The sequence below is a fragment of the Equus quagga genome, chromosome 4, assembly GCF_021613505.1.
Source record: "Equus quagga isolate Etosha38 chromosome 4, UCLA_HA_Equagga_1.0, whole genome shotgun sequence".
Taxonomy (NCBI): Eukaryota; Metazoa; Chordata; class Mammalia; order Perissodactyla; family Equidae; genus Equus; species Equus quagga.
The window spans coordinates 29,107,453-29,120,700 of NC_060270.1; the positions used below are offsets into that span (position 1 = coordinate 29,107,453).

A 13,248-nucleotide genomic window follows, 5' to 3' on the forward strand; every position below is an offset into this window, starting at 1 on the left:
TGGGGGTCAGAGTTTCAACACTAGAATGTGGGGGAGACGCAAAACAGACCCTAGTGGTGACTGAGGAAGCTCTTGTAGGTGTATAGCCTGTCTCTCTAGGGAGATGAAAAAGCTGAGGCCAGTCAATGTCGTGGCCGTGTTGAGGTGTGAATCAGGCGGTGGGGGAGGGGGTGTGGAGACAAATAGAGACCGAGGACAGTCTCCCAACTCTTGGTGCCAGGGTACAATGACCTCAACCAAATAGCCCGAGGGAATTGAAACAGTTCTTTTCATCATTCACTGGATTTCTTTCCAAAACCTTCAAATCCTGTGGAGGAACAAAAGTAGGAGGATTATTTATGATCTTTGGTCCTTTTTTCTTTTTTTAACCTTGAAGCTGAGTGAACACAAACAATGGAGCTTACCCAAGAAGAATGTTGAAAGTTGCCCTTGGTTGTTTCACCCAAGTTCATCCGGCTGTTGAGAAGTGGCAGAGGAAATATGTCAGCCAGTGGTGTTGACAAATGTTGGTTTACGGAGAGTTCGGCCAAGTTCAGAGGATATTTGACACGCATGGCTCGCCACCCGCTTCTCAGGACCGGGAAAAAGGAGCCACAAATATCTCATCATGTCCCTATGCCTTGGTCTCCTCATCTGTAAAAGAGAGTGACAAAGAACTAGCTCACCATGTTTGAGGATGCAGCAAGCTGGTGAGTACGAAAGTGCCCTGTAGACTGTCAGAGGCTGTGCAGATGCATCGTGTTCCTTAGGAAAGGACCCGAATTCTGCCTGGTAAAGGTGGCATATCCCAGTGTTAGGATAATTTATTGAGACGTCCATTTGGAATTCGTTCTTACTGCATTTTTGTCTCTCTCGTTCTAGGTAGATTGGCCTTTGGGTTTCCGTGTTTCAGGACTCTTTGGGCCACAGGATTGAAAGCAGGAGTTCTTCAAGATCGTTCTCTCTCCCTTTCTGGCCTGGCATTAGAGAAGATTGTGCTAATGGAGGAAGGAGGCAGCCGGGGGAGGCTGGGGAGCAGAAGGTGAGAGAAGGGGAGGGGGCAGAAAGCAGGCTGGAGAGGTTCTCTCAGACCTGAACTGTCCAGGTCCTTACTCCCTTCCCTCCCAGGGCCCCAGGGAGGAGGCAGAGCTTCCCTGGGCCCATGGACCCCCATCTTCTGCAGAGGCCACGGCCCAGGAACAGGTGAGCGGCTGGCCTGTCAGGACCTTGGGCTGTGAGAACATCAATACCCAGAGGCCCTTCCATGACCCCCAGGTGGGTAGTGCCACTGTGCTTCCAGGATGAGCCTCGCTCACTTCTGACCAAATGGGTGACTTTCTCCACCAGCCTGGTGAACTGGACGCTCCTAATCAGAATTAATTTGTTTTCAGAAAAAAATCTTGTGGTGTTTCTTTCATGCCCATGTTTGTGGAATAAAACCCATCGCCTGCTCCATACAGAACACTATCTGATAAATGCCCTCCGACAAAAATGCTAGGTAAATAGCCACACCTGGACGAGACATATCCTGAAAGAACCAGTAGGAGTCAGGAAATCTCAGTCCTGTTTTTGCCTCTGGCGCTAACTAGCTCCGTGACCTTAAGTCAGTCACTTCCCCGATCTGTGCTTCCATTTATTTATTGGCTGAATAAAGAGAACTGGCCTCAATTCCTGGTCTGTGTTACTGCAAATTTAGAATGGATTTGGGATACATGGAATAGTCACGAAACCGTATTCTTAACCGAAGATATAGTTTAGAAGCTGTTCCAGGACTGCTAATCTCCTCTTCAAAAAGAATTGACTTTTCGGAAAAGCAGAGTTTCTGCAACGACAGAAGACAGCCCGAAAAAATGTGACATTATGTCTGTTACCTGCTTAAGCCACACTTGTTCATGCACTTGTGGTCTCTCTGTCGGGATTTTGGTCTTCATGGTAATGTGTACCTCTCGAGATTTTCATTCTAAAAAGAAAAGCGCCTTTGAAAAAAACCCATCCTTCCATAACGGGCTCATCTTTCACTGGGGCTGGAGCAGTGTAAACACAACCGCAGGAGGCTCCGTGTTTACGTTTTCTCAATGACTTCCAGATCAAATTTGCTGTGTTTACAAGATGGAGACACTTTTTCTAACCGCCAGCATTGCAGATTCAAAGTGGGGGGAGGAGGGGGCAGTGGGGACGCCCCAGCTGGGCTCTCTCTGCTTCCAGTTACGTTGCATCTCTGGCAGTGACTCCGTGGTGCCCCAGCAGGATGGGCGCCTAGCTCAGCAGCCCACTGTAGACACTGACTTTTCATACTTAAATCGAATCAAGATGCCAGGTTATTATGATGATGATTTTAAACTTTAAGCCTCAGGCCTAGAGGTAGGATCCTGACTACAGAGAGAATCTTTTTTTTCTATGCTTGGCAATTGTTTTACTGTTCCCTATGCCTCCCTCAGTTCTTGCCTCATCCAGACTCTGTGAATCTCATTTTGAAGTTTCTCTTAATTCCCTTGAATCGTGAACAGTGTTAACCAGAAGCCCCTAGGGGAGCATGAAATTTGCAGGTCATCTCTTAAGGTACCTGTTAGTATTCAGACATGAAGCCCTTGAATCTTTTACCTTGAAAAAACATATCCCTTTAAAACAACCATTTCACTTAAATGCCCTTATGTCAGATGCTTAATGCTTATTTTGACCATGGAGCTGGCACCCCAACTGGCTGTCACAATGTCCTTGCAGGGATTTGTCAGTGGGCAGTGGGAGGCATTGGTTCGTCCATCAGTGTCTTCCATTCTTTCATGGGGAGGAGAGCGGAATTGCCTTCAGGAGCCTGAGTCGCATCAGGAGCTGATCCACCAGCAGCACTGCCCGGCTGTGTGACATTGGCCGAGCTTGACTCTCTGAGGCCCAGTTTCCTCTTCTGCTTTGGGGATAAGCTGCCGTTCCATGGGAGATGCCAGGCATGAAAGGACCTTATACTTAGTAAAACACCATGGAAGTGAGAAGTTCTGTGACCATCAGGCTCAAGATTCTTGGGAAGGTGGCTAATGGGGGTCAGGGATGCTCTCTGTTGCTATGCAACTGGGGATGTTTGTAAAAACAAGTTAAAAATTTTTGTTTAAATCATTAACATCCCTGAAACTCAGACCTGAGGTGTCCAGTGTCTCTCCAGCACTCGCTTACCTTTCCTTGGACTCTGCCATTACCGTGGCAAACACGTCCCTCACTGGGATTCCAGTTGTCCCCCTGTCAACGGGAGGGTTGGACTTGCTGGGGTCTAAGGAGCCTTTCAGCTCCAATGGGCCGCCCTTTTGCTCCGTGCTTCTCAGGCTGGTGTGTAGGAAGACGTGATGGAGTTAGAGGGGAGAAAAGGAGAGTCTCCACTCATACTTCTACTGAAAGCTTTTTTGGAAATAAATAAGCAAATGCAAACTTTATTACCAGGAAACTCAGATCTGAACCGATTTTAATGAGCGCTCTTATTCGATGTTTTAATTTCAAATACGTGTTCTTTGACTGTCCCCATCTCACTCACAGACCACGCACACGTACAGGTGGGCATGCATCATACATACACACCTATTTCTACTCTCTCCCTCCCTCCCTCCTTTCTTTCTTTCTTCCTGATTTGATTGTAAGTGTCTTATTGTATGCTATTTAAAATTTTTTTGAAATTGAGTAAGAATATTATTTTTTTAAAAGCAAAAAAAAAAGATGATTTATAAAGGAAGTGGGCTGTGCTCTTTTGTATTTTCAGTTCTGTAATTTTGTTGCTGCAACTCACGATGCAAGTTCTCTGCTGGCTGGTAATCAAATAAAGCCTTCACCTGGGTCTGGAGACGTTTTGTAGACCTGACCCTGATGTTGACTGCTGTGTGACCTTGGGACAATCACTTCCCCTCTCTGGACCACAGCTGCCTTATTTGGAAAATGAAGGGGTTAGACCAGATAGTCTCGAAGGTACCTTCCAGACTTAACTCTCTCAACATTGGTGTCTCTCACTTTAATAAAAAATCTGAAACAATTAATAAATAGAATCCACCCTCCCAAAACACCTTTTTACTGATGAAACAGGCGAATACAGTAAAACTGCTTGCATTACAAAAAAGAATTTTTAAAAAGAGCTGCTTCATTTTAGAAATAATTTGATTTACGTGTAGCTTTTCAAATTCTCTCATACCTATAATTGATAAAATTGTGGCTAATTGGACATTTCAGTGATGGTTCTTTATCCCTAGCAGCTGACCCTGCCACATCCATCAGACAGATTCCCAAGAAACATCCCTGTAACGTTCAGCTGAAATCTCTAATGGGTGTGATCAAATCAGGCTTAATGTTGGCTCCAGTGAACTGTCACTTTGAAAGCTTGTGTTGCTTTCTCATTATCATTTTATTTCTACCATTAGCCACATTCAAACATATAAATCACTCCTAACATCTTCCAGGATGAAGGTTAACTCTCCCTGCTCAGAGCTGATCATCACTACAAGTGAGGAGCAGGGTATTGTGGAAAGAGGGGGACACAGAGTTGAGGGGGCATGCATGAGGTGACCTTGGGTAAGTCACTTCTCTCTCGGGGCTCAGCTTCCTCGCACCTACGTGAATGCCAGGTTGGTCTAGGTCATTCCAAAGCGCCCTTCGGTGCTGATGTGCAAAGATGTTGTACAATAGTCCCAGCAGCCCCTGGGGCTGTGTATATAAGAGCATGATGCCATAAAGCATTTCTGATGACTGCCCCTGCCGCAGTCCGGTGTATAATGGACTGACCCATGACGTCCTTTAGCTTTAGAAGGCGGAAGTAGTTCTTCAGACCCAAGAAAAGCACCTTAAGGTGGGGGGTCAGCAAAAGGCTTTATTTATTAAGCTCCAACTGAGCCTTTCGCTTACGAGCTTCCTCCCTCCCACCCCCGCAGCAGCCCCAGCTCAGGCGTCTCCTCGGTTGAATTGCGACGAGACCCAGTTTTCCTGTTCAGTCCTGCAAGAATAAGGTGAAGTCTGTGGATAGTGGGTCTCGGGGTCCTGGGGAGCAGGTGAAAAGGCTCAACTTCCCTTTGCTGCTCTAGAGAGGGGCTTTCAAACTTTTTGAGACACGGAATTCTTTTTAAAAAATGAAATCTAGGGGCCGGTCCCATGGCCGAGTGGTCAAGTTTGCGCACTCTGCTTCAGCGGCCCAGGGCTTTGCCGGTTGGATCCTGGGTATGGACGTAGCACCGCTCATCAAGCCATGCTGGGGTGGCGTGCCACATAGCAGAGCCAGAAGGACCTACAACTAGAATATACAACCATGTACTGGGGGGCTTTGGGGAGAAGAAGAAGAAAAAAAGAAATCTAATGTGCACCCAATAAATAAAACAAATAAAAGTGGTGTTTAGCCAGCATAAACTTGTTTTGTACTGTATGTTCAGATTTATGACATTTATCATAAACTCAACAAGAGGTTGTTCTAACACAAAGTTTTGAAACTGGAGGGGCTGGCCCCGTGGCTGAGTGGTTAAGTTCGCGCGCTCCGCTGCAGGCGGACCAGTATTTCGTTAGTTCGAATCCTGGGCGCGGACATGGCACTGCTCATCAAACCACGCTGAGGCAGCGTCCCACATGCCACAACTAGAAGAACCCACAACGAAGAATACACAACTATGTACCGGGGGGCTTTGGGGAGAAAAAGGAAAAAATAAAAAAAAAATCTTTGAAAAAAAACACAAAGTTTTGAAACTGGAGAATATGGGTGACAGTTGCTGTCTTATCAGCCTCCACATCTGATAAACTTTTGTAATTTGTTTTGTTGCACCGTTTCCAGGTTGCAAATGGGAACTTGTTTTGAGGGTGGCATTGCCATCCCAGGACACTCAAGTATACAGAGATAAGAAACTTTTTATTCTGAGGTCAGCCCTAAAATGAGTTACAGATTTCTCTGTTAGTGGTTTCGGATGTGTTAATGCAGTATAATTTAGTGGAACGTGCATATTATTTCTTGTTTTCGTTTGAAAAAATATTTCTAACGATATTATAAAAATGCAGAATTAACTGTAATGCTTGTAGAGTTTCCGAATCACTTGTGTGGAATGTCTTTGGGCGGCAGACATGGAGAATTCTGGAGGCTTAGGGCAGCCCTGCTGGGGGCTCGGTAAAGTACGTTCTCTGCCACACAGGGGCAGGGAAAAGGGCCCACGGTGACGCGGAAGTTGCTGATATGTAAAGCCATGTTCCCAAACCAGATTCTCAAGACTTGGGGATCTTTCAGTGCCCTCCCTCTTGTGGTTTTCCATTCCCTTGATGGAATCTGTTTTTTTGATGTTCCCGCCTCTCCTCAGCAGGCTTCAGATGAGCTGGAAAGATCTTTAGGGCCAGCATGTTGGGAGAAGTACAGCCCTTCCCTGAGACCACCTGGAGGTGGGAGGAGAGGACTGAAGACCACTCCAAAGAGAAGGCTCGTCCTAGACACGCAATGAGGGTCACTGGACCTGCCTTCCCTGGACCCCCACCCTGCCTCTTAGATAGTCTCCTTCCAGTCCAACCCTGGAGGTTCTGGCCTTTATTTTTAGTAATAAAGCCAATATTTCCATAATACTCCAGTGTGCCAAGTTGTATATGAGGCACTGTGGGGACACAGAGATGAATAGGCTCAGGCCAGGCCCCCAGTGGCTAACAGTCAACAGAAACGTAAGCTCCTAGCCCGTTTCACCTGAAAGAGAAACTAACTGGGTTCACGGTGCTCCTCAAATATTATTTTCAACAGCAACTCGGCTTGTCTCAACGATCTTTTGATACGAATTCATTTTTGAAGTCCCAGTAAGATCTCTTTGAATGCTCACATTCTTCTGCCCCCACTCCCACCCCGACCTCTGAAGTGTGAGAAAGCACACTTCGGGATGTCTGCCAATGATTGATGGCCCAGCTCTCTCTTTGTATTCCTTGGCCTGTAGGTTTAGATCTCAGATTGTTTCAAAATGGCCAGAAGCAGTCAGCATGTGGTATCTCTGAAATCTTAGAGACACCGGGTCACACGCTAGTAGTATCATACAGCTGAAGAAATTATTAAAAAACAATAGAATTCTCAGTCAAGGTTGAAGCCTTTGCTTCTTGGGCAGTGAGGAATAGAATCCCAGGGAAAGCAATTTTGCAGAGGAAAATAATAAGGAAAATGAGAAGTAATGTCTGGCCTAAGCCCATATATTGTTTCTCCTTTCCCAGGGGTCCCCAACAGTGGAGGCGGGCCAGGGCCTGCTTCCCGTGTGCTTGCACACGTGTCCACTCCACAGCCCCACTGATGATCAAAGTGTCTGTCTCTTAGGTGCGGGGATGGGACTTTGCAGGTGATTCTCTCTCTCTGAGCGCACAGACTTCTAGGCATGGTTAAAGGTGTGGAAAATGAAAGGAGGTCTGTGAACAATTTTCTGTATTTCCAAGAGCTGGATGAGAATTCCGCGTTTGCTTGGCTATGGGTTTGCAGTCTCATCAAGATGCCCCCTTTCTTTGCTTTTGGTGTGTCTGGTCACACCAAGGACTACCTCTTGCAAACTAGAAGCTCTGCTGGGCCGAAGAGGACGGTGATGAATCACCTGGGGTTTGACAGCAGCCAGATCTGGGGTCAAGCTTGTGCTTATCCGCTTCCTAACCAAATGACTGATGGAGCTGCTTGATCTTTCTGAACCTCACTGTCCTCATCTGTAAAATAAAGACAATAATAATGCCCACCTCAGAGACTGGTTTGGGGTCGATCCACAGTAAGCCCTTGGCTGAAGGCAGCTGTAATTGTTAGTAGCTTTGATTCATGAAAGATGAGAAACTGAATTACTATTTAAGAAAAGTAGCACATTGGTAGGCAAAAATCTTTCAAAACTTGTAGCTCAGAGGAGTTCTAGTTGATGAAAGGTGACACCGGCAACTGTAAGATTTTTTATTTTCAGTGGGGCAGAGCAGGAGACACCTGGGTGTGATTAAAATTTAATGGAGAAACTTTCATTTCGTTCCTTTGGGTTGTCTATGCCCATCTTCTGGGTCATTAAACAGGCCCAGGACGATAGCACAGGCCACATGCCCCGTGGTGACCTCTTTCTAAGCCACCTCTGTGTTATCTAGATGGAAAACTGTTGATTGAAAAGAGTAGAACAATCTCCTCTGTCATGCAGATCACATTCGATCAGGACAGCATCCTGTTAATTCAAAAGACACCCACTCTTCCCAGATGGTGACATCAGTGACATCAGTGGGGAGGATGGGGGGGATTTGAGGACAGTTTACCTGGGAATGAAGGTTTCAATCATACTACCACCCAGTGGTGGGCGGAAGTAACTTGGATAAATGAAGCCTGTTCTAGGATTTGGCTTAATTCTCCATAATCTTACCACTACTCTTTGCTCTTGGAGGTCTTTCTTGGCTATATATTGAGACCCACAGTTTTTCTTCTTTTAAAAAAATATTGTAGACCTAAAACTGCTCTAAAAAATGAAGACTATATACGTATATTCAGCACAAGGTCACGAAACATTAAATTTGGTTCCCAACTTTTCTTCCTGTTCGTATGTTACATGACTTGAGGGCTGGAGTTTCATACCTAATATTATGGATTTCCCTATTTATTGAGCGTATGGGGAAATTTCCTGTTGAATGTCAACCCTCTTCCCCTCTTCCCTCCAACACACAGCCCTCCTACTCTCTTCCTGTGCAGTAGATGCTCTTTAGAAGGTCTCTTTTAGGTTTTCTTTCCGTCACACAAGGACGTTGCCATGAATAACAAGGTCTTTCTTCTTGCAGTTGAAGACTTCAGCTTTATGACAAATGGGATATATTCATTTTCTTCTCTATGAGACACTTGAGATGGAATAGTTCATTGAAGGGGGAAGGGAAAACTCATTGTGGAAATCCATTTAGTTTTGTCTTGACTAAAATGAAAGGAATGGAGATTAACAATTCAAAAATGGAGCTTGTTAATTAAAATTAACTACAATTACACAACTTGTCATGCAGCTCACTGGGAATCATTTCTCTCCTGCTTGATTGTGATGATGAAAACTCATCTTCTTCTAGGATAAAATGAAGTCATTCTTATCACAGAGAAAATCTGTTTCCCAAGACTGGCAGCAGAAGTGTTTCTTTTTCTAGAACTAAAAAAAAAAAGCCCCAGGGCTGGCCCGGTGGCATAGGGGTTAAGTTTGTGCACTCTGCTTCAGAGGCCTGGGGTTCACCAGTTGGGATCCTGGGCACGGACCTACGCACCACTCATCAAGCCATGCTGTGGCAGCATCCCATATACAAAATAGAGGAAGATGGGCACCATGTTAGCTCAGGGCTAATATTCCTCAGCACAAAGAGGAAGATTGGCAACAGATGTTAGCTCAGGGCCAATCTTCCTCACCAAAAAAAAAATAATAATAATAAAAAATAAAAGCCCCTAAAATGGTATATTAAATCAAGTTGTTTTCCAGACTCAACTGTGTACTAGTGTATGTTTGAATATGGGGGAAAGTTCCAGAGTTTTAAATACCTGAACAGGTACACAATTTCAAAATAATTCTGATATGACTGAAGCTATACTCAAGATGCTCTGTGCCTGTATCATATGATTTATTAGATATGATGATTACCATGTTCTAGAATTCCCCTCCCCACAAAGGAGATGAATTTATTCACATATGGTTACTGCTACACTGTCACGTAGATATGACAATGCTACTAAGCGAGACTTCGTCTTTTAAGAAGCTCTCCCAGAGAAATAAAGAGATTCAAAAGGAAGCAGAGGAGTGGGGGAAAATAGACTATGGGCTTTAATGTCTGGAATAATTCCAATTCTGTAACAAGGGAGAGCAAGACTGCCCTACCCCAAGAGGCGAACTCCACTGGCTCAAGTGATCATGAGGGACCCTCTCCAAGAGTGAAGCCATTCGCTGGCAATTGCAAATGGTTTTGCCCACCTCTGGCCTTTGGACAACCTGTTAGTAAGAGAAAGAAAGGTCCTTTTATGTTCAAATCTCCCTGCCTCTGAAACTGCCCTTCAGAAACGCTATCTTTTCCATTCTCTCTTTTCTTGGCAACACTCAAGTCCTTTGTAAACATCCTCCCGGAAAAGTCTCTGTAGATCTGTCTGATAAACTTCGAGTGGGGGAGAGTTTAAACTTCTGTCTGAGAACAGATTGGATGGAGAGCTTAAAAGATTATTCCCTTTCAGAGAAATCACCCAGCTTGAAAACGTGTCGAGGTGACATAGAAATGATATAGTCCTGGTCTTTCCACACAGAGTTTTTTTTCTCTCTCCAGAACCCAAAGTTCTTATGAGGATTGTTGCTGATCAGGAGGATGGCAGGCCAAGGCTCTTGATTCTCAATCACAAAATTGGGAAAACCAAGGCAATGAAACATTAAGAGACAAAAATAGAGTTAACTAACATATAAACCACTCCAACCAACAGAAATAGCCCACTGGATCAGAAATGAATGCAAATTTTTTTTTTAAAGAATTTGCTGGCAACTTAAATCTCATTTTTCAAATCCATCCATCTCCCCTTCTTCCCATCCTCTTCCATCACAGGCCAAAGGAAATATATTTGACTATTGAAAATATATTGATTTTCTCCCAAATTTAAGATTCCTAAGGAATCACATGAATGAAAGGATAGGGACCCCGATGGGTTTCAGGGGCGGCTCTCCACTTCCTCTTGTCTTACTCTGGTTTCTCCCCATTGGAAGTAGCGAGTTGCTTTATATGCAGTGATCAGTGGGCGTTTCCGATCCCAGAAGACATTGTCAGACAGCAGAGGATGGTTACTCCAAAGTAGAGGGGATTCCCACTCTGGATGGAGGTGGGACCAGAAGACCCTGAAGGTGTCTTCCAGGTCTAAGGCCCTGGGGACCAGTCCCTCAATCCCATCCCAGAGCTCCACTTGTGATTCAGAAGCAATTGGTGCACGTCTCAAGAAATCACACTTAGGTGTGTCCCCCTCCCACTCAAGTGATCAAACAGCAGGTATGGACGCTTGGTGGGAACAGCAGTGCATTGTCAGTTTGTTAGGCCAGGTTTGAGTGAGAGTGGAGAATGCTGGACTAGATGAGGTTAAAACAAAATAGACAAACAAATGAAAAGCCTTCTCTTCTTCAAGTGGTGTCTCTTAGGTGAGACCAGGACTCCGAGCTCCTAGATGACAGACTGTGTCTGATTTTTAAAATTAAGGCTTATTGAGGTATATTTGATGCAAAATAAACTGCACATATTTCAAATGTACAATTTGAGAAGTTTTGATATATGTATACACCCTGAAACCATCAACACAAACAAGATAGTGAGTATATCCATCACCCTCAGAAGTTGCCTCGTCTCCCTTTCCCCTAGTCTCTAGGCAACCACTGATTTGCCTTATGGTACTGTAGGTTAGTTTGTATTTTGTAGAGTTTTATATAAATGGAATCATAAAGGATGTACTCTGCTCTTTCTGGCTTCTTTCACTCAATATAATTATTTTGAGATTAATTCATGTTGCATATATCAATAATTTATTTCATTTTATTGCTGAGTAGTAATCTGTTGTATGGATATACTACAACTTCTTTGTCTATTCACTTATTGACAGACTTTTCTATTGTTTCCAGTTTTTGGGTATTAAAATAAAGCTGCCTTGAATATTCAGGGATAAGTCTTTATAATGACATACACTTTCATATCTCTTGGGTAAACACCTAGGAGTGGGTCCATATGTTAGGCCTATGCTTAACTTTTTAAGGAACTGTTTTTCAAAAACATTCCCACCAGTGGTGTGTGGGAGTTCTGGTTATTCTAACCAGAATCCGGTCTCCATCCTTGCCAACACTTGATATAGTCAGTCTTTTTAGTTTTAGACTAGTTTTAGTGGGTGTTTCATGGGTGTGTATCCCCTTGTGATTTTAATTTGTATTTCCCTAATGACTAATAATATACATCTTTTCATATGCCATCCATATTCTTCTTAAGATGAAATGTGTGTTTAAATCTTTTGCCCATTTTGTAATTGGTTGGTTTGTTTTCTTATTATTGAGTTTGGAAAGTTCTTTAGATAACCTGAAGAGAGGGAGGAGGAAAGACAAGCTTCATGGAAGAGATGAAATTTATTGGCAGGATTTTGACAAGTAGAGAGTAGAGAGAACATGAGTTATCAACTAGAGAGAATAATATAAAGTATATTCAGCAAGAATTCAATAGGATTGTAAGAAAGGCTGCATGAAGATAGTGGGTGGTCTTCATATTGTAGAAGCTCTTGAAAGGGAGGCTGAAGAGTTTGTGTTTAATTCTCCAGGCAATGAGGGGCCATGAAAACTTTTTTTTAAGACAGGTTTTTTAAGAGGGAGAGGATTGTTACGGGAGTTGAACCAACAGCACTAACGTGACCACTTCATGCTCACATCCTTTTACAGATGCAATCACATCTTGCCTGCTTGCTACCAGAGTCAGGAGGAGGTGAAAGGGAGGGCTAGGACTTATGGGAGAGGTTGATTGGCAGTGGGGTTTTAATCTCACTGGAATGTTTTCATGGGCATCGCCTTTCCCTTCCTGGATGGGTGGATGAGTGGAGTTTCCTTGGGCGTGTTTTTCTTGGGCACTTTTATTGGGTTTCAACTAAAAACACAGGATATTGGTATGGATCCTCATGGTTTAGGTTGAGCAGTCCACCTCCAAAACTTCCTTGAGGTTACATTTTATCTAACCCTCTCTCTGACTGTTCAAATGCCCGCCAAACACAGATTTATAGAATGCTGAAGCTGGAAAGGGCCTCTGGGACCATCTGAACCATCCTTATCCTCTTAGTCCCTCTGTTCTGTGAAGAAATGAGGGAGAGAGAATAACTCAATTCCAATGACATGAATCTGATCACACGGTTGACCTCTATAAAACCCTTCGACGGCAGCCCGAGGTCTTTAGCTAGAATGACTATATGTCCTGCTTTGCCCAGAATGGCCCTAGTTCTTGCTTGCTGCCCTGGTGCAATTACTCATAGTGACCCCATTCACTCCTCCAAAGCGAACCAGTTTGGATGATAAATTATATGGCCCCCTAAGGAATCCTTTCCAACATGTAGGGCTCGATGTAGAGACAGCATAGGGTGGGGGAAGTCTCAGAGTTACTGTGAGGGGTTTGTAAGCCCATCATGCTTATACAGTCCCTCAATCAGCAGAGAGGAAAATAACACAACTACATTTCAAGGGCCTAAGAAGAAGGTTGAAATTAAGCATAGGAATCACTTGAAAATGTTGGAAAAGAGGATCCAGCCCTCCTTATCCAGCCTCTCTCCTCACCTGCTCATCTCCTAATGCTCTGCTTCCCTCC

The 13,248-nt window shown here is 44.2% G+C and overlaps 1 long non-coding RNA gene across 1 annotated transcript; it reads left to right on the forward strand.

Moving 5' to 3' along the window:
* The first annotated feature begins 592 nt into the window (after positions 1-592).
* On the forward strand, positions 593-1,694 carry LOC124237899 (uncharacterized). Its single transcript, XR_006888176.1, has 3 exons — positions 593-689; positions 862-1,021; positions 1,163-1,694. It is a non-coding gene; the product is annotated as an uncharacterized LOC124237899 (long non-coding RNA).
* Positions 1,695-13,248: the final 11,554 nt, after the last annotated feature.